Below are 26,526 nucleotides of genomic sequence, written 5' to 3'. Positions count from 1 at the left end.
GTAAACGAAAGAATAAGAAGTTCAAATGTGCAGGATTTGAAATGGGATGAAGTAACAACCAGAGAAATAGAAGAATTGAAACTAAGTTACGAAAAGATCCTTATTGGAAAATTCCAGTCCAGATGAAGTACCTAACTTCTGGCTAAAAGTGTGAACATCTTTACATGAAGATTTTACCATGAGTAAGAACTATTTATATTAGCACCCTGAACAGACACTAACCTGGTTAACAACAGGAAAAATTTTTCTGCTTCACAGCGGACCAGCAAACTACCCTAAAAACTACAGACCAATAACTTGCCTTCTGATGATGTATAAACTGTACAACTGTACACTGGAATTGGTGCCAACAGAGTTTATGGTCAGTTGGAAGAAAACTCAAACATGGCAATACAACAAAAGGGTAACAAAAAGTCATATGGAACAAAGGATAATTGGCTGTAAAACAGAGCTACATAAGAGAACTATAAAAGGGGAAGAATCTAAATACGACATGAATAGGCTACAAAAAAGCATTTGGCAGTGTCCCACATTTATCGATGAAAGAGTGCTTAAAGATTTATAAGAAGCACCCTATAGTGATTGATTATATTACAGTGGCAAACCACTTTGCAGTTAAGCCATGATAAAGGACAATTTATTAAAAATTCAAAGGGGGATATAATTTTATGTGGCATCATCCATGAAGATGGTAGAATGCTGCTCAATGATAGGCTCATACCTGCCTGTGTCATATATTTTGAGAGATCAATCATGTCTCTCTTGATACAGTCCAGGGAGGTACATCTCAGGTCATTTACATCCACATGAACTATGACTGAGTCATAGTGGTACTTGAGGTTTAGTGACCTATGTGCATGCATGAGGTGATGAATCTTGTTTTAAATTGTGTTTGTGTGTTTGGTGCCAGCGATTTCTTTCCCAGGGAAAGAAATAGCTGTTTTGACCATTTGCGGTTCAGTGCATTTGGTCTTTATGTGTCGCTCAAGAGGCGTTCGCTGTAATGTCTCTTTGCGATTTTAAAATAGAGCCCATATTATCACATTAAGAACAATGTCCTAAGCACGCAATCAGTCATGAGCAATTTGGGCACCCAGATTTATAGCAACCTGACTTTTGACCACCATGTTGCTTCCATTGCACAGAAAGCTTTCTATATGGAGCACCTCATAAGTAAGGGTACCTCATCCAGGGACAAGGGGGTCATAAAGTGTTAACAAGAATAATAAGGTACAAGCAGAAAACAGAATCTATACATTTCTGAGCTGCTCCTGTGCTCCCCAGTAAATACCCTCTACCATTTCTGTTCCAACTATCACTAAAGAACAGGTCCTCACCGCGCTCTCCACATACAAAAAACACAGCATCAATGGGCCCTAATAATATCCATGGATGCCTTTCTTAGTTTCTCCAAATCTTTTGGGTTTCTAATACCATGATGGGAATACACCTGATTCCTAAGTGAAAGTACGATTAAAGTTCATGACATTAGTATTGTTTCAATATTTGATGTCAGCCAGAAGTGCTCTTTTGCAACACCCAAAATGTACCCAGAAATGACTCCTTCTGCAATTCTTATGGAGTTACATGCACTGGGAACATATCTAAATACGACTGTAGATACTTTTTTATAAGACCCGTTGCTCCCACTACTGTTGGAACCATCTGGGTATCTTTCTTCCACATTGCTCTCATTTATACCTGCTAATTCTGATATTTTATAACTGTGTCTCTCTGTACACAAGACACTGTAGTCACTGGGTGTAGAGATTTCAATGATCAATGCTACTTTTGTCTTTTCATGGACTACTATATCTGGTTTTCTCGCATATGTCTTTTTAACTGTTGGTAATGGGTGATCCCATCTGTCTTTTTAACTGTTAGTAATGGGTGATCCCATGTGATGAAGACTTTCATGATTTTCTATTATGCTTTGTGTCTCATGTTTCCTGTGTTTTCAGCCACTTCATTACTATAATGTTTGATAATCCCCGGTGCAACAGTCTTACCACATTATTGTGCCTTTCAGCATACAGCCTTTCTGCCATTACTATGTCAAAACCACTAATGAGATGTGCAGCTGTTTCCATTTCTGTTTTATAAAACCTACATTTGTCTGTTTCTCCCACATGTTCAATGGACTTTGTAAACCAACATGTAAGTAGCCCAGTATCTGTGGCAGCCAGTATTAACATTTCATCTTTTGGTATGAATTTGCCTCTCCTTAACCATTCCTGCTTCAGTCCAGATGTTTTCTATACTTGCAACTATATTTATGCATTTTCCACATTTCTTGCCTTCTCTCTTGGTTCTTCACCTTATATACTTTCTTTTTCTTCTTGGCATATTCAGCTGCTGCCTGATTTTTATCTACATCTGGTTTGATTTCAATTACGGCTTGATGCCAATATGCTTCTGCTAGACTAAGCAGGGAAGTCATCTTAGATTTATTCTTCTCATGTTTCAAAACTTTCACTATGTTTGGGTCTTGTGAGGTCAGCAGATATGTATGCAGTCCCACAATTGCAGATCAATACATATAATCAATTTCAAGGAGGCCCATACCTCCTTTGGAACGGGGAATATATAATCACATTCTTGTCCCAAACTGATGTTTTCTTGGTGCTACAGTTTTCCTGCTTTAAAGATTGTTTTTGCACATTTATCAAGACCAAATGACATTGTTATATCATCAAAAAAAATGTGTAATCTACAATACATTCACCCATCCAGTCCTTATGAACCAGTTATACATTCAGTAAACAAACATCACTGCAATAACCTGATCTAAGGATCTAAACCTTGTCTGTGACATAAGCATAACAGGTTGGAGGAACAAATGTCTTTGACAGATTATTCTTCTCTGGAACAGACTCCCCTTCTTGTGGAACAGCACCCTTCTCTAATACTATTCAAATGCAATTTGGACCAATAGATGGGAAATTGCAAACTCACCCCTGGCTTGCCACCTGTGGCCTTTATGGAAAGGAGCAGCTTGTAGATACTCTAATGCACAGGCACAGACTGGACAGCTCCATGGAGTTACTCCAAGGTCAGATCACTGTGCATAAGGCCCCCATTCAAATCATAGCTAGTTATAGATCCCCATCCATGAATCATGTTGTGCACAAGGCCTACTTGACCAAACTGGAGTCCATCCAAATACAGCTAAACACTGTGGTCATGGGGGATTTCAGTTATCCCCCCATCAACTAGGAAACCTACTCCAACCATAACTCACTTGCACAAAAGTTCCTTGACTTTGTTAACTAAAATACCCTGGAACAAATTGCTCAAGCTCCAACAAGAGACACAAACACATACTAGATCTTGTTCTCACAAATATGACAAACAGATGCAACTGTCGGACCCTCATTAGTTAACTCTGACTACAAACCAGTCTCCTTCGAATTGGCATTAATACCAGAACTCGCAAAGGGTGAAGGCAGACCAAACTTCACCAAGGCAAACAATACCCTTTTTATTTACCACATTAGAGGAGTAGGGCACTTTTTTCCCATTTTTCAGACTCCAGCTTCTTATATAACAAAAAATAATGTTTGGTACAGTCTTTTGAAAAAAAAAAGTGCTTACAATTAAAAGTGAGTACACTCAACAAAACAAATATGTCTGCAACTGTCTAATCAATTGTCTGCAACTGTCTAATCAATAAAAATAGGGTTCTGTGGCCATGGATATGGCCTTTACCACTATCTCCATTACCATCTTGGTGGATAAGGGAATCCTGAGTTAATGTAGAAATTGTCTTATATTTCCTGACAACCAGTAAACTCTCAAACCGATATGGTATATGAAAGATGTATTTACACAATGTCACTGGAGGCAAAGCCCTCACATAAAAGCACTTCTAATGTCAATACGGCTGTCAGCAGTACACACAATGCACCATCACAAAATTCAAAACAAACACAGAGTCACATATTCTGAGGCACTTAAATGCAACCTACCTGAACCACAAAGACCTCCTAGATGAAGTACACATAACAAACCCCCATCAGCAATCCTGAACATACTCTTAAAAACACCCACATCAACACATACAGCCACGTCTCATGGAGCCTCTATTTCTAAGCCCATAAGGCAAGCTACCACCAAATCCAACATTCTAGCCACTGGAGACTCCATTGTGAGACACACTGATGTCCCTCTCACCAGGATGAGTAAGGAGAAAGCCATGGTCAGTTGCTTCACAGGGGCCAGGATACACCACATTATGCACACACTTAGGTCACAGGACCACAAGTACTAGTATGATACAGTCCATGATGGTGCAAATGGCCTGAGATGTACATCCGTGAACTATATGAAGAGAGACATCATGGAGCTCTTGGAATGTGTGTCTCATGCTGGTATGAGCCTAGCACTGAGCAGCATTTTACCTTCTCTAAGGATGATGCCACAATACGAACAGAAGATGACTAACTTACTTTAATAGTTAGCTTAGTCTCTGCATTCTAAGGGGATCCAATATTCATCAACTTTGAAGGAGCTGCTGTACAGATGAGGTGTCTCGATTTACATAAAAAAAGAGATATACCACTAGACTTGTCAAACAGGACAATTCACTTGAGCTTCTCCACATTAAAATACAATACCACTTCCTTGTCCTAGCAAACTATAGGCCTCCCTCTATGACCATTCATCTTTTACACACACACAGACACATTTTATATATATATATATATATATATATATATATATATATATATATATATATATTGATATAGATACATGTTGAGATAGATATATATTGATATATATATGTATATATATATATATATATATATATATATATACACACACACACACACACACACACACACACACACACACACACACACACATCCCCACACATACATACATGTACACAGCCAGCCACATACACATATATACATCCCCACATACATATATACACACACATATAAAGATATATATATATAGATATATATGAATGTGTGTGTGTATATATATATATATATATATATATATATATATATATATATATATATATATATGTATAATATATATATATATATATATATATATATATATATATATCTATATATATATATATATATATATATATATATATATATATATATATATATATATATATATTCACTTTATAAGCTTGAAATTCAGAAATCCTTAATTTCAGACTCTCTAGCCTATAAAGTGGAAAATCCACATACCTGAAACCACACAATCACAAAGCCCTAAATCCCGAAACAAAAAGCATAATTCAAACTCCCAACACTTCCAAACACCAATACAACACACACGCACACAACTAAACAAACACACACACCTACCCTTATTATATGCAGGAGTGCAAGCTCCCATGCACCCCCCACTTAAATATTCTAACTCCAAGGTCGCACTACATACACACACACAAAACACCACCACACAAACTACATTCCTCTTGCACACACACATCACAGTAACAACACACAGTAATACACACTACAGCCCCTACCCAACACCCTTACACATAAACACTTACCAGAGTCCATGAACACAGCTCAACACCAGAACCGCTAATTCAAAGTCTCCTGCATTCGAGATTTTGAATTCCGTGCTTCTGGGGTTGCGATCTTCCAATCCTTCCACTTTATGAGCTCGAGATTCTGCTGAAATTTGAGATTTCAGTATTTCAAGCTTATAAAGTGTTCCTATATATATATATATATATATATATATATATATATATATATATATATAAGAGAGAGAGAGAGACACACATTTATACCCACACACACGTGTATACATAAATATACCTTTATACAATTTACATGTATAATAATAAATAAATATATATATATATATATATATATATATATATATATATATATATATATATATATACACACATACACACACACACACACACACACACACATACAGATACACATTTATACACACACACCTCTCTCTTGCTCTCTCTCTCCATATATAGATAGATGGATACACATGCAGTAAAAGCCATTAAATTTCCTGTGATATCATGACATTTCAGTTCTAATTGAAGGTATACCTCTGAACCTTATAGTATAGAGAGAAAAGCCTTGACAGAAACATTTCATTGGCTAAACTAGTTACTAAATGACTGGAAAATGAATATTTACTCAGCCTTAAACTTGTTACAAAACAAAAATCATGTTTATTTTAGTCCTTTGTAAGAACTGTTTACAATTTAAAGAATGAGTTCACTCAACAAAACAAATAAAATGTTTCCAACTGTCTAATCAATAAAAACGGGTCTATTGCCATAGATACGAACTTAGCCAGTAACTCTGTTACCAGCTTGGTGGATATGGGCATCCTGAAGCAATGAAGAACTTGCCTCATGTTTACTGACAGCCAGTTAATTCTCAAACTGATACGGTATGTGAGAAATATATTTACAAAATGTCACTGGAAGCAAAGCTCTCACATAAAAGTACTCCTAATATCAATAAGATTGCCAGTAGTACACATGATGCACCCATCACGTACAATTCAAAGCAAACAGATAGACCCACATATGCTGAGGCACTTAAATGTAACCTGCGTAAACCCCGAAGTCCTCCCAGACAAAGTGCACATAACAAACCACCTCAGCAACCCTGAACACACTTTACCAAAACAACACCCACATTAACTCATACAGCCACATCTCGTGGAGCCTCTACTTCTAAGCCCATAAGGCAAGCCACCACATAATCCAACATTCTAGTCATTGAAGACTCCATCGTGAGACACACTGATGTCCCTCTCATCAGGCCGAGAAAGGAGAAAGTCACATTCAGTTGCTTATCAGGGGCCAGGATCTGTCACATTACACATGCATTCAGATCACTGAACCACAAGTACCAGTATGAATCAGTCGTAGTCCACGATACATGGGTGTAAATGACTTGAGACGCATCTTCCTAGACTATATGTAAACAGACATCATGGAGCTCTTGGAATACGTGTCCCAGGCTGGTATCAGATTAGCACTGAGTAGCATTTTACCTTCTCCAAGGATGATGTTACAAATATAAAAAAGAAAAGATGACTAACTAATAATTGGATTAGTTTTTGGTGTCATTCTAAGGGGTGCAAGATTTGTCAGCATGGAAGGAGCTGGTCAACAGACCACACTGCTTTGCCAGGGATGGTCTGTACCTCTCCCCTCTAAGCTTTTGAATATTATTTTTTTATATTATTTATTTTACACTTGTTTACCGGGATACTCCAACTGGACACAGGTCCATTTACAGTGGAGGCCCAGGGAGAAAAGCTCCATAAAGTGCATTTTGTAATTTTGTCTTGAGAACATCCAACTCACCAGCATTCTACCTAAGCTCTGTAAGTAGAATTTTAGAACTGTGTTTCTCTTAGAAATAGCTAGGGAATAGAAAGATTAAACTAAGTGTTTTTCTGTGTTGATGTCAGAACTGTTCTACGGAATGATTTTAAGTATTTCCCTGTGATCTGTAAACTCTTGACTAGCACTGTGTACTAAGAAGTATTGTCTTGTGTTTTTATTATTTACTGTTAAATATTTTTAAACCTTTCAACTGTGGCTGTTTTGTGTAGAGATAATTTAAGCTCTAGAGTACGCTGCATATTTATTGTGAATACTGTACCAATGCCACTCCAAAATAGCCTTGACTGTTCATTTACACTACCTATTTGGATAATAATAATATTCCACAGTAATAACTGGACACCCTTTCATAAGGGCCTTTTAGTAGCTGATAAATATTAGGGGGTGGTGGCAGTCCGGTACTACCGTATAGCCTGGGCAGAAGGGGGCATAGCTGGAGAACCTGTGCCAGCCTTCCCCAGGAGGGTCTGTGTGTTTGTATGCAATTCAAATCTCAAAGTGTGTGTGTGTGTGTCAGCTGCTTGGGCAGGGACACAAAGCACTGGTTGGACAGAGCGGGTGCTGGAGGTCTTAGCTTGCCCCATAGGTTGAGATCTGGACGCTATAGCTGTGCCAGTGGGGAGTCTTATTAGGGATCTGGAGAGAAAGGGAGAAACCAGCCCCAGACTGACTGTGATCTCTTTGTGCTCTTAAGGGAAATTGTACTTTACTGTGTGGTTATTTGTTATCCTTTCCATATATGGATGCCACTCACTGGTGTTAGTGGTGAGGATTGAGGCTCCTTTATTGCTGGGGCAGAGCATGGGCATCAGATATTAATTGGTAAATTAGCTAAAATATTGTCTTCCCCCATAGTGCCTTTTTTAGGCAATGCAAAACTGAAAGTACTTTTCAGATAGCCAATCAAAACCAAGAAAATCTAAAGGTCTTACAGCTCAATGCTATGAGTCTAAACAAAAACCTCACTGCTTAGAATCTCTCTTTACCCTAAATAATGCTGATGTCTGTGTGGTCACTGAGATATGGTTTAAAACCACAGGTACAGAACAGTTACTACACAGACAGGGACTAAAGATGGAGGAGTCTCAATTTACATAATAAATATACCTCAAGGCTGGTCAAACAGGATGATGCATTTGAGCCTCTCCACATTCAAATCACCATAGACAAATCCCATATCATTTCCCTGTAAGTTGTAGGCCCCCCTTTATGACCCAGGAAACCCATAACATGCATTTAAGCTTACTGAAAATACTCACCATCCAACCCAAGGCCATATTCATGGGTGACTTTAATTACCTCAGTATTAACTGGGAACCGTATATGACACCAAACGTACAGGCACATAAACTCTTAGATTTTGTAAAGACAAACTCCAGGGAACAGACTACCCCTCCATGGGTCACAACATCCATGAAGCCTACTTAACCAAACTGAAGACAACCCCAAGTTTACCAAATACACTGGCTATGGGGGATTTCAATTATCCCACCATCAACCAGGAACCTACTCTACCCAAACTCGCTAGAACAAAACTTCCTTGACTTTGTGAATTCAAATGCCCTGGAGCAAACTGTCCATGCCCTGACAAGAGGAACAAACATTATAGATCTGTGCACTACCAACAAGTCAAACAGGTGTACTGCTGCAACCGTTGGACCCTCATTAGTTAAAACCGACCACGAAATTGGTCACCTTTGAACTGGCACAAATACCAGAACTCATAAAGGATGAAATCAGACTAAAAAACTTTAGTAAGGCAAACTATACCCTCCTAGGTTAAGGTATAAATGCATTCCAAGCCCCACCCCAAGTTGAAAGTGGTAAATGCACCAAAGCTTACACTTAAGCCCTGTACAATCACTTGAATAAATGAATATACTTGGCCGTACCAGATAGAATCAAAGCGAGCCCCAAGTAAAATCAAAAGTACAGTTGTGTACACTTATCATAAATGTAGATGTTCGAATGTATTCACTGTTGCAGTCATCACATTTGGGTTATCCCTGCCAGGGTAGCCCTCGGCCGGCCCGAATACCAGAGACTTAGCATTTCTGCATCGGTTGCTGTCGCTTGAAAACTGATGTCAGGTTGTCATCTTGGTGCACATTTTCTGATGTAAATGACTCCATAATGCCTGCTATACACTGACTTTCAAACTATATTGAACTATAATGCATTTTTTCATTTATCTGCTGGTGAGTCCTTTGGGAATGGGAGACTGCAACACTATTTCTTGCAGATGTAAGAATAGTTAATGACTTTACTCTCCAATGAGGCCAGTACAGAAACATGTAAATATAGAATGAACTAAGAAAACAGAAGTAAAGGAGCCAGTAACTTGTTACAGCTGTGCTCCCTTATTCCATGGCAAGATGTTTTCAGCATCCCTATCCATTCTGAAGGTGAAATAAAGTTCTTCATAATCTTAAAACCATAACCTTCCACAGAGAATGAGATGGGTAACAATTTAATAATGTGGCATCTATTGTCATATTTCTTGTTTAGAAAAACACTATCGCACATCGGAATGACAGTTTTTATTTAAAAAAAAAAGGTGTGGGCGTGTTAGGGGTGGGGTTTGCTACTGCGCATCCTGCGAGGTACTACACTGTTAGATTACCCCTTCTCCTTATAAAATGTTCTGATTTTCTGGTAAATCACTGAAGATTACAGTATGTAATGTCAAACATTACAGTTTCATACTTAAGTCTTTAGGAAATCCATGTTCAAAACCCGGTTGTTCGCCTACTAAGTTGAGTTAGGGTAATATTTAAAAGTTATACATGATTTTGGACTTGTAAAGACTCTGTTGGTCATTAGTCTAGTATAAACATATGAATCTACTACTTATGCACCAAACATGGCACAACTATGCACTGAATGCATCATTCATACTCATTTCTTCCTACAACATGTACTCCAAATTCAAGACTTGACGTAAATAATGAAAGACAGTTTAAATAACCTACTCCATAAAAACGTACAACTAACCTGTAGCATCCTTCACCAGGCTTGTAAGCATGTACCAGAATGTTTGACTGGAGCCATCCATGTTCTTGTGTGAAGTGCACCATTCTTTCCTTTGAGCCAGCAGGAAAACCTACCCAGTATCTGAGCAATAAAACATGGTCATAATCACTTTGGCATACAGCACCAGGAGGTAAAGTGACAACTCTGTTTTCACAACCTAAACTAACTCAGAACTTATTGTCACTATCCACAAAAGGAAAAGACAAGTAATATTGTATAAAAATACTATTAAGACACACTAACCTTCAAAAATGAATGTATCTTCTCAGTAGGGCTAAAACCCTGCAGAGCACAGCAAAGCAAAAAGAACATGGTAAACCTCCTAGAAAACCATACCACCAAGCAATCAGTTGAAAAATAGCCAGTTAGCAATGGAGATAACACTCCTTCATTAACACAAACACACAGTGAAATTACTGCACTCATAGTGCAGGAAAACTAGCAACATGTAAAGAATTAAACCTATAATGCAAAGCTTTACACTATATAAACCATGCAACATGGAAACAAGAAGTACATCACATACTGCCCACTTAAATTTCTCCAGTAATGAAACCAAACATGAGATGTCATGAATAACACACAGTTTAAATCTGAATCTCCCAAACATAGAAATGTTCACTTACCTGTAATCTACAATTGTCTAAACAAGTCCCATTAATTCTTCGAACAGCCCTCTCCCCAAGTTAATTGCTTCTCCAGATGGCTTACACAGACTTTAAAGAACAGCTTAACTAGCAGAATATCACCATTATCTGCAAAACTAACTCCAAATTTCAAGTCACCTATAGCAAACAGTGACAGTCATTTATAATCTCACTGTCACCAACCAGAAATAGTAAAATGCGTAAAAAAAAAACTATTAATTTAATAAGAAATGCTGCACTAACCTCTTGTCCAACCTTCCCTTATGACTGCGAGTTCCACAACTAAGCAGAATTCTGTAGAGCACAACACATATTTCATAAAACAGCATACCCACCCCCAAAAAATGAAGCCAAGACTTGTCTGTCCACATGATGCACATAGACAATATCTGATTCTTCTACTTTGTAATGAATGCATGAATATATTACACTGGTAAACACATTCAGATAATTACATTCATTGAAATGCATAGGACATTTTTAACAGCTTATTCAATGAAATGAAAGTCAATAGCAAGCCAGAAACCAAAGCACTTAGCACCTCATCAAGGTAGTTATGACCATTTTCACCTCTGCTGGCACCCATTGTTTAATCCAGTATGTCCAAGATCAGAAACATTTAACAGAAAGCCAAGGATGACTGTAGCAATTATAGAATAATTAACATGCAAAATCAATTGACTCAGGCTTCTCTTACCACAAACTTAAAATGATGTAACTATTTTTTATACAACTAGTCAATGTTTTAGTTAATGTAATAAAATACAAGAAACTGAATTTTGCAGTTGTAAGATCCCTATTTATAGGCTTGTAACACACTTGGAACAGATGTGAATAAATAATTTCAATGAAAATCAGGGGAACCACAAATAACAGATGCCCAAGAGGAAAGCTGAGAAACAGAGGCTGGCATGAGAGGAAACACATTCTTTGCAATGACATGTTTTATAAAGCAGGACAGCAGGAATTGGTGTTGATAATGGCTGACCTGAATGCACATATCAGGATAGACAGAATAGGATAGACAGAATAGGATATGAGGACTGCCTGGGTCCACATGGGTGGGGCAGTAAGAATACAGATGGAGAGGCCACTCTACATTTCTGTCTGGCAAATGGCTTGATAGTATAGGACTTCCTTCTACTAAGGAAAGGACAATGGGGTACAATCAGTGACTGTAAACGCATCCCCAGTGAAACAGTAAGCCCACAGTAAAAAACACTGGTTGCCACAATCATTTGCAAGCAGTGGTCAAACAAGGCTTCCAGGGTCAACATAGACCAGGCTGAAGGCCTAGAAGATGACTGAAGAGAAATCACAACAGTTCTAGGAATTCCTTAGGGCTCTAGCACCTCAAGAAGAGGAGGAAATAACTTGAGTTGAAAAGGACTACAATGGTGTCCCACAGGGTTCGGTCCTGTGTCCTCTCCTGTTTGGTGTCTGAAGTTCAGGCCAACACGAAGGGACTCTAGCTGACAAAGTTCGCAGATGATTCCAAGTTAGGAGCTATTAATTCCCTAAGTGATGTTGACATTCTACAGACAGGCCTCACTGAGATCAACGACTGGTGTCAGAACCATGGCCTTAAGCTTAATGCCAAAAAATGTGTCCTCATACCCTTTAGGAAAAGCCCAGTTCCCATGAATTACCACACTGATGGTAGTTCACTGAACACAGAAGGCTTTATAAGAGATCTGGGCACACAGGTTGACAGCAACCTCTCTTTTGACCACCACATTGCCACTGTGGTCAAAAAGTCCTTATATGTCGCACATCTCATTACTAAGGGTTTTGCATCCAGTAAGAAAGAGGTCATTGTCTCCCTCTACTCTTCACTCAATAGGCCAATCATTGAGTATAATACTCCATTTGGCATGTACCTCACTAGACACCTGCAACAACTGGAGAGGCCGCAAAAGTACCTCACAAAGAGGATCCTAGGCCTTAAACACTTGTCCTACATGGACAAACTCAAAAAACTCCAACTATTCTCTGTCTCATATCGCCTACTTAGAGACAATCTCTGTTTGACTTACAAAGCCATGTCTGACCCAGCCCTGTTGGAAATGCTACATCTGAAGAAATCCCAATCCCTCCATACCACATGGTCCAGAGACCTCAACCTCATTATCACAATCAACCGAAGCGCTGGAGGGACAGGTTCATAACCCAGAGACTACCCATGCTATGGAATAGACTTCCCATACGTGTCAAACAGAGCACCTCACTGGCCCTCTTCAAGACAAATCTTGATGAGTGGATGGGAAATAGAAAATTCACCCCCGGGATCACTCCAGTGGCTCTACTTGACAGAGGCACTGAGAACTAGGGACGGGTGGCACAATGCCAGGGTAATTTTATGGGCTAGGCTTGTAAAGTCTCCAGGTGCATTAGCCTAGTACACACCTATGAACCTATGAACCCTCCTAGATATGGGCAGTCATTGCTAACCAAGATCTTGAGTTTAGTCTAGATCCTTTATATTGGGTTTCTCCAGTATTATATTGAGTTTAACCGGCTAAGCTTCTAAAGACCTTTGGGTGAATAGCCTAGTAACCACCCATGAACCTATCAAGTAACAAGAGTATTCTTGCTTTCAGTCATCTAATTTTTAGAGATGATAATGTTACTTGTGTGTTGGCGTACACTCAGCACTGCATTTTTTTTCAGGATAATTGTTGCCATATCCCTAACAGTTTGGTGGGCAGAGGTACTTAGGAGGAAGCAAGCTCAGCAACTGGTGGCCAAGAGTAACAACATGTCGACATTACTTTGCCATTACAGAGCTGGAGTTCTTCCTGGATATACAAAAAGAAGGCAAACAAGGTACTCCCAACTCACAATGGACAACATATGTCTAGTTCAGGCAGGCAGCAATCAGAAAAAAGGGTGGGGTGAAGAATAATTGGGCATTTTACACTATGCTGCTTTCACAGAGGGCTTAATTCAAGAGAGTGGCCCTGGAGCACCAGTACCAGGGTGGATACAAATTAATTCAAATTATCAGTGGGCATATGAGAATAACAGCTAATAAACACCATCACCTGTAATTAGGTGGTTTACACAAGGGAACTACAACAGTTTAGAGACAATAGGAAGATGCAAGGTTGCGCAGTTGTATGGTTCATAGCAGAAAAACAATGGAGGCACACACCATGCTACTGTTCGAGGCTCATTAAAAAAAGCTAAAGGCAGCATAACACCTGGCAAGCTATCAGCTCACTGCAGAAAGGCATGGGGAGGTAGTACAAGCCTCATGGGACAGACTCCAAAATATATGTAATCAGTAATACAACAGATTGTTTATAGCCCATTGTTTATCAGCCCTATGTGGAGCAATTAGTTGGTCAAATTAAAAATATTCTAATGATAAATATGAGCAACCTATGACAAACCAATAGGTGAAGACAAGGTGCTAAGAGTGAATACTGCTACACAATGAAGGATGAGCATGGTGTAGTAGAAAGTCAGTGAGTATGGTAAGAATGAGATGGGTGTGTGCTGGTTGGTAAGTGTATATTGGTTGAATAAAGTATGATGGAGTAAGGAGAGGTGATTATGGAAGTGAAAGCAAGGTGGGATATGGTCTTAATTAACTAGAGGAGGTGTCTAAGGTGTGTCCTACTAATACTACAGACTCTATCGCCACCCAATTCAATTCCCATTTTATTACCTCAATAACTTCAATACTAAAAAAAAAACTACCAATTCTCCTCTTTCCATACCCACTCCTACTACTCAACCGCCTGCCCTTTTCAAATCTGAACTCATTCAAACAAATCACATACAAAACCTACTATCTAAGGTAAAACCATGTACTCTTGCTTGTGACCAACTACCTGGAGACTTGCTGAAACTAGCTGTCACATCTATTGCCTACCCTATATCTATTCTAATCTACCATTCTATCTCTGAACAGTATACACCTCTCCTTTGGAAAATATCCCAGGTCATTCCACTTCATAAAGGAGGCCCCTCAAAAATCAAATCCAACTATAGACCACTGGCCATTCTCTCACCCCTAGCTAAAATCCTAGAAAAGTGTATCCACAAACAAATATTAGACTACTTCTTAAAGAATTACCTTTTATCTGATACACAACATGGTGTTTGACCCAAGCACAGTACTAGTACAGCCCTTATAAGTTTTACCAATTCCATTAGTCACCTTAAAAACAACAGCCAACTTCTCTCTGCTACCTTTCTCAACATGGCAAAAGCATTTGACACAATATCTCATCAAATCCTTTAAAATAAACTGGCCTCAAATAAACTGGCCTCTTACAACTTCTGCCCTGAAGCCCTAAGCTGTGCTGTGTCAGTCAATTAAGAGAATTTAGTCCGCCTTGAAATAAAGGAACTTAGTCTGTGCTAAGAGATTATGAGGTATACTGTAGCTGCTCTTGCCTTGTCGGTGTGTATTTTTACCACTGCCCTTGGACCAGTTTTCTACTATGATGTAGGAACTAAAGTAACCTCTTGCATTTTACACAGGGAAAACAAAATGGCAATGGCAATAGGATATAAACTGATAGATGGGCAGAGACTCACTGTGATCTCACAAAGTAGGAGGATGTTAACAAGGTGGGTGGGGTTGTTAGAATGTCATTAATGATGTCATAAACATGGAGGTGATTAGCTAAGTGGGTGGTAGTGTGTTCTGCTTTGGTCCAAAGCAGAAGTGTGATTTTAGAAAGGATGTAATGCCCCTTTAACTTAAGAGTTTTGCTGTGATTGCTGTTGCCAAAAGGTGTTGGATCAGTTGTACAAAAAACAATAAAAATGCTTCACGCTTACAAAATGAAATATTAATATCAGACTATACCAAGGTTATATACTTCATGCTCTGAATGAGGTATAGGCCTCCTCAAAACTGATTATATGTATAGATCTGCAGCTGTGGGACTGCATACATATCTGCTGACCTCATCAGATCCAAATAGTCGTGAAAGTTTTAAAGCAGGAGGAGACAAAGTCTACGATGACCACTCTGCTTAGTTTAACAGAATCATTCAATTGGCAAGCAGGAATGGAACTCAATCCAGAAGTCGACAAAAATCATACAGCAACTGAATGTGCGAAAAAACAAAAGCAAGAATGTAAGAAGGATCAGATAAGAAGAAAAAAAAAATCCATCCATAAATATAGTAATAAGTATAGAGATCTCATGTTTCAGCATCATATTGATAAGGATTTGACACAAGAATGGATAAGTGGATGCAAGATGAAACTAGAAGATGAAAAGTCAATAATAGCAGCCCAGGATAGTGGACAACATACACTAAGGCTCTTGCCACCCCCATAGTGCCTTTTTTAGGCAAGGCTAAAAAGACAAACCCACCACCTTAGAAAACAAAAATGGAAAAAAACTAAGGGTAATGCTGCTCAACGCCAGAAGTCTAAATCTCAAGATGCAGGCACTCGATGCACTCCTCAGTATGGAGAACATCGACGTCTGTGCAGTAACTGAAACCTGGTTCAAGACTCCTGAGAGCACCCCAGTGCTACCAGGCTATACCTCGTATCATGCTTTTCGGCCCCAAAACCCAGGCCGAACTACAAAGGGAGGGGGAGTGTCCATATTCATTAAGGACACCCACACCTCCAGGTTAGTAGCAACACATGAAGCATCGGAGACCATACAGGAGCAACTAACCATAGGCAAAACTGCTATACAACTGGTAGCATGTTACAGACCACCCTCCCAATCTCAGGAACTCCACTCAGCCTTCCTGAAGATATTGGAGGATATGACTGTATCACAAAATACCATCATACTGGGAGACTTCAACTACCCTAACATAGATTGGGTACATTATTCTAGCCCTAACACCCTAGCCCAAAGTTTCCTGGAATTCATAAATTCAAATGCACTGGAACAACTAGTCACCTCTCCCACTAGGGGAGATAATATACTAGACCTGATCATCACAAACATGGGGACAAAATGCTCCACACCGGAGGTATACCCCTCACTAGTGAGATCTGACCACAAACTAATCACCCTGGATATACATATCCCACCTCCACCCCCAGCACAAAAGACCACAGTGAAAAACTTCTCAAAAGCAGACTTCACTCTTCTTAAGACTGAGATGGTATCCTTTAAGCCCACTGGGCCAGTGGATACCACATCCCACAATGCTGAATCCTTCGCAAATGCTTTCTATGGACATCTCCAAGAATGCATGGCTCATGCAATCTCAAATAAATCCAAGTCCCTCTCCACCAAAGGAAAGCGTCCTGTCTGGTGGACCTCAGCCATTAACAAATTGTATAACAAAAGAAGGAAGCTACTGCACGACAGAGCAAAATCCCATAAAGGGAAGACATCTCTGATCGACACTAGCAGAAAACTACATTCTCTCATAAAAACATCCAAGGCCAACTTTGAGCGAAAAATCGCTAAGGACACTAAAGATAACCACAAAGCCTTCTTCAGCTTTGTTAGAAACCTGGGCAGAAACCCTCAGATATGCTCAGAGTTAGTTCAAAACAACAAAAAATACACTGAACCCACAGATATTGCCAACATTCTGGCTGACAGGTTCAGTGCAAATTTCTCCCCTCCCTCACCCCCAAAAGAAGACATACTTATCCCAGCTGAATGTCATCTCCCTGTCATCTCAGATGTCCAAGTGAGAGCCGCCCTCAGCAAAGCTAAAAACACAGCATCAATGGGACCTGACGGTATCCCGGGTTGCGTGCTACGTGAACTCCAAGAGGAGCTAAACCCACACATAAAAATGCTATTTAACCTTAGCCCTACTACAGGATATGTACCTGAACACTGGCGTACAGCAACAGTGATCCCACTCCACAAAGGGGGTACCTCTACAGACCCTGGGAACTACCGCCCCATAAGCTTAACCAGCCTGGTCTGCAAAGCTATGGAAAGAATCATTATGGAACTCATAAACAGAGACATTGGGGACCTACAGACACTTGACCCCACCCAGTTCGGCTTTGTAAAGGGCAGATCCTGCCTTTTGAACCTGGTTGACTTTTTGAAACAGTCACTAGAGCCATTGATGAGGGCAAAGCAGTCCATACAGCCTACCTGGACTTGGCTAAGCCCTTCCACACAATACCCCACTCAGGCATCATAGATAAGCTCAACAGCTTAAACGTAAACCCTTATGTCACTAGATGGGTTGCAAACTGGCTAAAGGACAGAACCCATAAAGTTAAAATCACTGGAGCAATGTCAGACTCAAAGCCAGTCACAAGTGGTGTCCCACAGGGATCTGTCCTGGGACCCCTTGTTTGGCATTTATTTCTCAGATGTTAAAGCAAACATGGGAGGGTTGTGGCTGACAAAGTTTGCGGATGACTGCAAACTAGGCGCCATAGTCGATACACCAGCGGACACATACATCCTACAAAAAGGCCTCACAGAAACGGACAACTGGTGCTGGAGTCATGGCCTTAAACTAAATGCCAAAAATGTATAGTCATCCCTTTGGGAAAAACAAAGTACCCACAAATTATCACATAGACAGCAACCCACTGAGTACGGAAAAAGTAATCAGAGACCTAGGGACCCAAGTCGACAACGACGTCTCATTTGACACCCATGTTGCCAAAGTGGTTAGAAAAACATTCTACCTTGCACACCTTATCATGAAGGGATTCACATCCAGATCCAAGGATGTCATTGTACCCCTATACTCCTCCCTCATCAGACCCATGATTGAGTACAATGCCCCATTTGGTATGTGCCTCACCCGGCATTTGCAACAGCTGGAGAGACCACAAAAGTACCTCACTAAGAGGATCAAGGGTCTCCAACATATGTCTTATTCTGCCAGACTAAAGAAACTCCAGCTCTATTCAGTAGCATACCGCCTGCTCAGAGGTGATCTCTGCCTGACGTATAAGGCCATGTCCAATCAGGAACTGATGGACATGCTCCACCTCAAAAAATCCAAATCCATAAGAACCACGAGAGCTAAAGACTTAAACCTCGGCACAAATATGAATAGGACATGCTGGAGGGATAGATTCATAACCCAGAGGCTTCCCATGCTCTGGAACAAGATCCCAGTTCATGTTAGGCAGAGCCCCTCACTGACTCTCTTCAAGAGAAATCTTGATGAATGGATGGGAGATCGTAAGTTTACCCCAGGGGTCACATCTGTGTCACTGCTAGACAGGGGCACAGTAAACTAATTCTATTATATAAGGGGAACTTCACTGTGTCACTACTAGACAGAGGCACAGTATTCTAAATCTATTCTGTGCATTTTTGTACCATTTCATGGGGTGGCGAAAGCCACTTCACTATGGCTAGGCTTACAAATGCCCCAGGGCAGATAGCCTAGTACTAAACTATGAAACTATGAAACTATTAGTTTACAAAGTCCATTGAACATGTGGGAGAGGCAACAAATGTAGGTTCTGTAAAAAAAAAAAAATTAATTTGAACGAGTCTCATAACTTGTTGCTGGGTGTGATGCACTGAAAGACACAATGGTGTGGCATGATTATTCCATTGAGGATTGTTTAAACACCACAATACAGAAGTAGCAGAGATGCATTGGAAATATGAACCACAAAGTATTACAGAGAATGATATAATGTACATCATATTGGATCACCCATTACCAACAGTCCAAAAAAGTAGGTGCGGGAACACCAGATATAGAAGTTTATTACAAAAACACAAAAGTAGCACTGACACAATGCCATTACAGTGTCTTACATACAGCAAGACACAAAGTCATAAAATATCAAGGTTTGCAGGCAAAGTTTAACACAGACATATGAATTACTACCCTATTATCTTTTAACTGGAATATCCAAAAAATACTACACTTACATGATGATTTAAATGAATTCAATGCAACTTTCTAAATAGCCTTACAACTCCTGAAAGAAAGAGAGTAAAAAACAAACAAGCAATTTAGCTATCCAAAAAGAGTAGAATGCTAATGCAGGACAAAGAAAAAAAGTGGCCAGAAAGGTAGAAATACAAAACATCACAATATCTGAAACTTTCAAAATCTTCCACATGTGTAATAAAAAGCAAATAAATTACGGCAAAAAACTATACTAGGACAACAGTCTGAAAAATAGCTAACACATACTTAAAAGATTGAAGTCATCTGTTAAAGAATTCTTGCGACATGGTCAAAAATTCAACCCTAACTCCTCTTCCAAAAACTCATCACTCAAGCCTGCAATAGAAGTCATCTCTTATTTCATAGATAGCATAGTGTTCCTAAACAAGGATTCCCACATCTAATCCCAACCCTGCCCAATAGCCATATATCACTATGTCCCCTTTTGACCTTCAAAGCAGTGAACTCATTCTATATAAAAGAACTGTATTTCTGGGTGTTTTCTATCTAAAAACAAAAAAAACAAAACAAAAAAATAATCCTTGTTTTCCCGCCTCTCCTCGACTATTTTAGACCAGTTTACAGGCTTTGCTGTATTCTGGGCTGTGGTGTAGTTCCTGTCTTGTCCATTACCTTACTTGGATAAGAAGGAAGTTTATTTGCTCATCAGTGGGAGTAGGGAGACTTGAGCAGCCTATCTGTCCCTGAAGGAGTGACTTCAGCACAAGAAGCTGTAGTAATTGGTTGTTTTGGACCATTTCTAGCTCTTTTGAAGTTCCCTGTTTAAAATCCGCATTAGCACGGCTTTGCGCGATTGTGCGCATAGCGCAGCGCCAGTTAAACAGGGTTAAACTTTTCCTGGCTCCGCCAAGTCTGCTCTTCAAATTTTCCCTTAGAAAGCTCTACTCTTAGAATAACCAGTCTACTTGTTATATTATAAGCATAGCACTTGTTCTCAAAGCTTCTCTTCTAAGCGAGCACTCTCAAACTCAAGTAGCACTACATCCACCTACTACCCCAACCACTTCCCTTAAAGGCACAGCACTCTCTTACAATATTCTAGCATGTCGAGTGGTAGATTGCTAGCATCTTCTCCTGCTCAGCTGGTTAATCTGGGAATCTTGAGACAATGCTATAATTGTCTCATGTACACAGACAACCCTCTCCTCCTCCCAACAAACACAAATACATGTGAGAGATGCAACTATATAGCCAAACTGGAGGCTGAACTCTCTCAACTCAGGACTGGCAAGACCAGACAGGAGGAGAAGGTAACCACACACACAACAAACCCAGTCACACATAGACCTATCCCAACTGCAAATCAAGCACATAATAACACAAAAACATACTCGGAGGCTCTATTAAAAAACTTACCAAAACAACAGAGGCTCCCAAAGCAGACACCCAAAAATCCACCACCTCAAAACATAACACATGCAACACATACTTCAATAAATCGGTGTGTCAATAAATCACAGCCCTTAAGGCCAAACACTATGCCTGATACACTAGTGATAGGTGACTCTATAGTCAGTCACACTGACGTCCCACTTACCAGGCTGAGTAAGGAGAGGGTAATGGTAGGCTGCCTATCGGGGGCTATGATCCGCCATATAACACACGCACTCAGGTCACTCAAAAGCACGTACAAATATGACTCCGTCATTGTCCATGCCGGCATGAATGACCTGAGACGTACCTCCTTGGACTACATGAAAAGAGACATAGAGGAGCTCTCTGATTATGTTGCCCAGGCTGGTATGACCCTGACCCTGAGCAGCATCCTGCCCTCACCAAGAATGATGCCACAATACAAAGACAAGATGATCAGCTTTAATAATTGGCTCAATTACTGGTGTCATTCTAGGGGGATCCAATGTCTGTCTGCTTGAGATGACATGCTGGACAAGCCACGCTGCTTCGCAAGGGATGGCTTGCACCTGTCACCACTGGGCTTCCGGATATTGGCTAAGGCTCTTGTCACCCCCATAGTGCCTTTTTTAGGCAAGGCTCAAAAGACGAACCCACCTCCTTAGAAAATAAAAATGGAAAAAAATTAAGGGTAATGCTGCTCAATGCCAGAAGTCTAAATCTCAAGATGCAGGCTCTCGAAGCACTCCTCAGTATGGAGAACATCGATGTCTGTGCTGTAACTGAGACCTGGTTCAAGGCTCCTGAGAGCACCCCAGTGCTACCAGGCTTTACCTCGTATCATGCTTTTCGGCCCCAAAACCCGGGCCGAACCACAAAGGGAGGGGAAGTGTCCATATTCATCAAGGATGCCCACACCTCTAGGTTAGTGGCAACTCATGAAGCATCGGAGACCATCCAGGTGCAGCTAACCATAGGCAAAACTGCTATACAACTGGTTGCATGTTACAGACCACCCTCCCAATCTCAAGAACCCCACTCAGCCTTCCTGAAGACATTGGAAGATATGAATGTCTCACCAAATACCATAATATTTTGAGACTTCAACTACCCTAACATAGACTGGGTGCACTATTCTAGCCCTAACACCCTAGCCCAAAGGTTCCTGGAATTCATAAACTCAAATGCAATGGAACAGCTAGTCACCTCTCCCACAAGGGGGGATAATATACTAGACCTGATCATCACAAACATGGGGACAAAATGCTCCACACCGGAAGTATTGCCCTCACTGGTGAGATCTGACCACAAGCTAATCACCCTGGATATACATATACCACCTCCACCCCAGCACAAAAGACTACAGTGAGAAACTTCTCAAAAGCCGACTTTACACTTCTCAAGACTGAGATGGTATCATTTAAGCCCACAGGGCCAATGGAAACCACATCCCACAATGCTGAATCCTACACAAATGCTTTCTACGGACATCTCCAAGAATGCATGGATCGTGCAATCCCAAATAAAACCAAGACCCTCTCCACCAAAGGAAAGTGTCCTGTCTGGTGGACCCCAGCCATAAACAAATTGTATAACAAAAGAAGGAAGCTACTGCAAGGCAGAGCAAAATCCCATAAAGGGAAGGCATCTCTGATCAGCACTAGTAGAAAGCTATGTTCTCTCATAAAAATATCCAAGGCCAACTTTGAGAGAAAAATCACCAAGGACACTAAAGATAACCACAAGGCATTCTTCAGTTATGTTAGAAACCTGGGTGGAAACACTCAGATATGCTCAGAGTTAGTACACAACGACAAAAAAATTACTGAACCCACAGATAGTGCCAACATTCTGGCAGACAGGTTCAGTGCAAATTTCTCCCCTCCCTCACCCCCAAAAGAAGAAATACTCATCCCAGCTGAATGTAACCTCCCTGTCATCTCTGATGTCCAGGTGAGAACCGCCCTCAGCAAAGCAAAAACACACAGCATCTATGGGATCTGATGGTATCCCCGGCTGCGTGATAAGTGAACTCCAAGAGGAGCTAAACCCGCATATAAAAATGTTATTTAACCTTAGCCTTACTACAGGATATGTACCTGAACACTGGCGTACAGCAACAGTGGTCCCACTCCACAAGGGAGGCTCCACTACAGACCCTGGGAACTACCACCCCATAAGCTTGACCAGCCTGGTTTGCAAAGCTATGGAAAGAATTATTATGGAACTGATAAACAACGACATTGGGGACTTACAGACACTTGATCCCACCCAGTTCGGCTTTGTAAAGGGCCGATCCTGCCTTTTGAACCTGGTTGACTTTTTCGAAACAGTCACTAGAGCCATTGATGAGGGCAAGGCAGTCCATACAGCCTACCTGGACTTGGCTAAAGCCTTCGACACAATTCCCCACTCGGGGATCATAGATAAGCTAAACAGCTTAAATGTAAATCCATATGTCACAAGATGGGTTATAAACTGACTAAAGAACAGAACTCATAAAGTCAAGATTGCGGGACCCATATCAGACTCAAAGCCAGTCACAAGTGGTGTCCCACAGGGCTCTGTCCCGGGACCCCTCTTGTTCGGCATTTACTTCTCAGATGTGAAAGCAAACATGGGAGGGTTGTGGCTGACAAAGTTCGCAGATGACTGCAAACTAGGCACCATAGTTGATACACCAGTTGACACATACATCCTACAGAAAGGCCTCACCAAAACGGACAACTGGTGCCAGAATCATGGCCTTACACTGAATGCCAAGAAATGTATAGTCATCCCCTTTGGGAAAAACAAAATGCCCACAGATTATCACATAGACAGTAACCCACTGAGTACCGAAAAAGTAATCAGAGACCTGGGGACCCAAGTTGATAGTGACCTCTCATTTGACACCCACATTGCCAAAGTGGTTAGAAAGACTTTCTACCTTGCCCACCTTATCATGAAGGGGTTCACATCCAGATCAAAGGAGGTCATCGTGCCCCTGTACTCCTCCCTTATCAGGCCCATGATTGAGTACAATGCCCCATTTGGTATGTACCTCACCCGGCACTTACAACAGCTGGAGAGACCCCAGAAGTACCTCACCAAGAGGATCAAGGGTCTCCAACATATGTCATATGCTGCCAGGCTAAAGAAACTCCAGCTCTATTCAGTAGCATACCGCCTGCTCAGAGGTGATCTGTGCCTGACATACAAGGCCATGTCCAACCAGGAACTGATGGACATGCTCCACCTCAAAAAATCAAAATCCATAAGAACCATGAGAGCCAAAGATTTAAACCTCAGTACAAACATGAATAGAACATGCTGGGGGGACAGATTCATAACTCAGAGGCTTCCCATACTCTGGAACAAAATCCCAGTCCATGTTAGGCAGAGCCCCTCACTGACTCTCTTCAAGAGAAATCTTGATGAGTGGATGGGAGATCGTAGGTTTAACCCGTGGGTCACCCCTGTGTCGCTACTTAACAGAGGCACAGTAAACTAATTTTAATAAGTAAGGGGGTCTTCAATGTGTCACTACTAGACAAAGGCACAGTATTCTAAATTTATCCTATACACCTTAGTACCACTACATGGGGTGGCGAAAGCCACATCTCTAGGGCTAGGCTTGCAAATGCCCCAGGGCAAATAGCCTAGTACTAAACTATGAAACTATGAAACTATAACTCAAAACCCAAACCATTCTCAGCCTCAGCTAATGACCTCCAAGTGAGTACCTTAAAATAGCAGCTGATATCATTGCCCATCTTGTCTCAATCCTTATAAATAGGTCAGTTCAGGAATCCCATATTCCCTTTCATTGGAAACAATCACACATTATGTATCTATAAAAAATAGGAAATTCAACAGACATCACTAACCTTAGACCTAAAGTGATCTTAGTTCATGTGAGAATAGTATGCTAATTGCCCTGAAGTCAGAATCGGAATGTGTACTCAGTTACTTTCTTCACCTCATAAACACAATCAGGCTAAACCCACCATCTCTGAAATACTGGAAAAACATGGCTTCTGTACCTACCATAGTACTAAGACAGCACCTCTAACCTTTACAGATACTGTTAGCAAAGAAAGAGATAATGACAAACTAGTATCATCCTTATTTCTTTATTTGTCTAAAGCCTTCAACACAATTTGTCACAGCAAATTTCTACTTCAAATCTCCACTATAGGTATAAAGCAGAGCACCCTTCTATGGTTCAAGAGCTATATGTCCAATAGATATAAGTCTGTAAAATCGCGCTCTACCCTCTCTCCATACCTCCCAGTCACCACCAGTGTACCACAAGGCTCTATCCTTATTCTCCTTCTCTTTAACACACCAGCACACCCCACTGATTTAGAACAGGCTTCCCTAATACAATACACTGATGACTTCACACTCATATGTGTATCAGGTTGGATAACTTGGCACACCTCCCAAAAATTACTTAGGAAGCTGTAACAGACACTGAAAAATGGCTTTGTAACTCAAAACTCATGCTCAACTACCCTCAAATACTAAGGTTTCCCCCAGAGCTCTCTCATGAAAAACAGCATTTAAAATCCTCAGTAATACACCATCTGAAATCACTTCTAATAGCAAATAATGAGGGAGGATAGTGAATGATTTTAAGTAATAATAAGTAATAATAATAATGATAATAATACTAATAGTAATGATAAAAGTGGATGATGACGACTAGGATTGCAGGTGATTGCAAGCTAGGAGCAGCCACTGAATCCTCAAATGACTTGGCCATCTTGCAGGGAGGCTGGTCTCAAATAAATAACTTGTGTCAAAATCATGGTCTAAAACTAAATACCAAAAAATGCATTACTGTATCTTTTGGAAAGTCACCTAACCCTGGGAAATGACACACTGACAATAGGCTGCTAAGACTTGACTCAGTTGTTCATGGTTTGTGAACTTATATGGACAGTGACTTAACTTTTGATCAATGTGTGTCTGTTGTAAGAAAGTCCATCTATATTGCACAGATTATAAACAAAGGGATTATGTCTAGATCTAGTGATGTTATTGACCCCCTTTGCTCAGCCTTGATTGGGCCAATCATTGCACATAATGCCCTCTTTGGCATGTATCTGTTCAGATACATGCAACAACTGGAGCTCACACAAACACACCTTACTAAAAGGATATAAGGCCTAAACAACAAGTCCTACATGGACCGTCTGAATCTCCTGTCACTAATAGTTAGTACCCTACAGACTCCAAAGACGTGACCTGTGTCTGGCATAGA

The sequence above is a fragment of the Protopterus annectens genome, chromosome 4.part0 (assembly GCF_019279795.1).
Source record: "Protopterus annectens isolate FY-2018-M chromosome 4.part0, PAN1.0, whole genome shotgun sequence".
NCBI classification, from domain to species: Eukaryota; Metazoa; Chordata; order Ceratodontiformes; family Protopteridae; genus Protopterus; species Protopterus annectens.
This window is presented reverse-complemented; position numbering follows the sequence as displayed.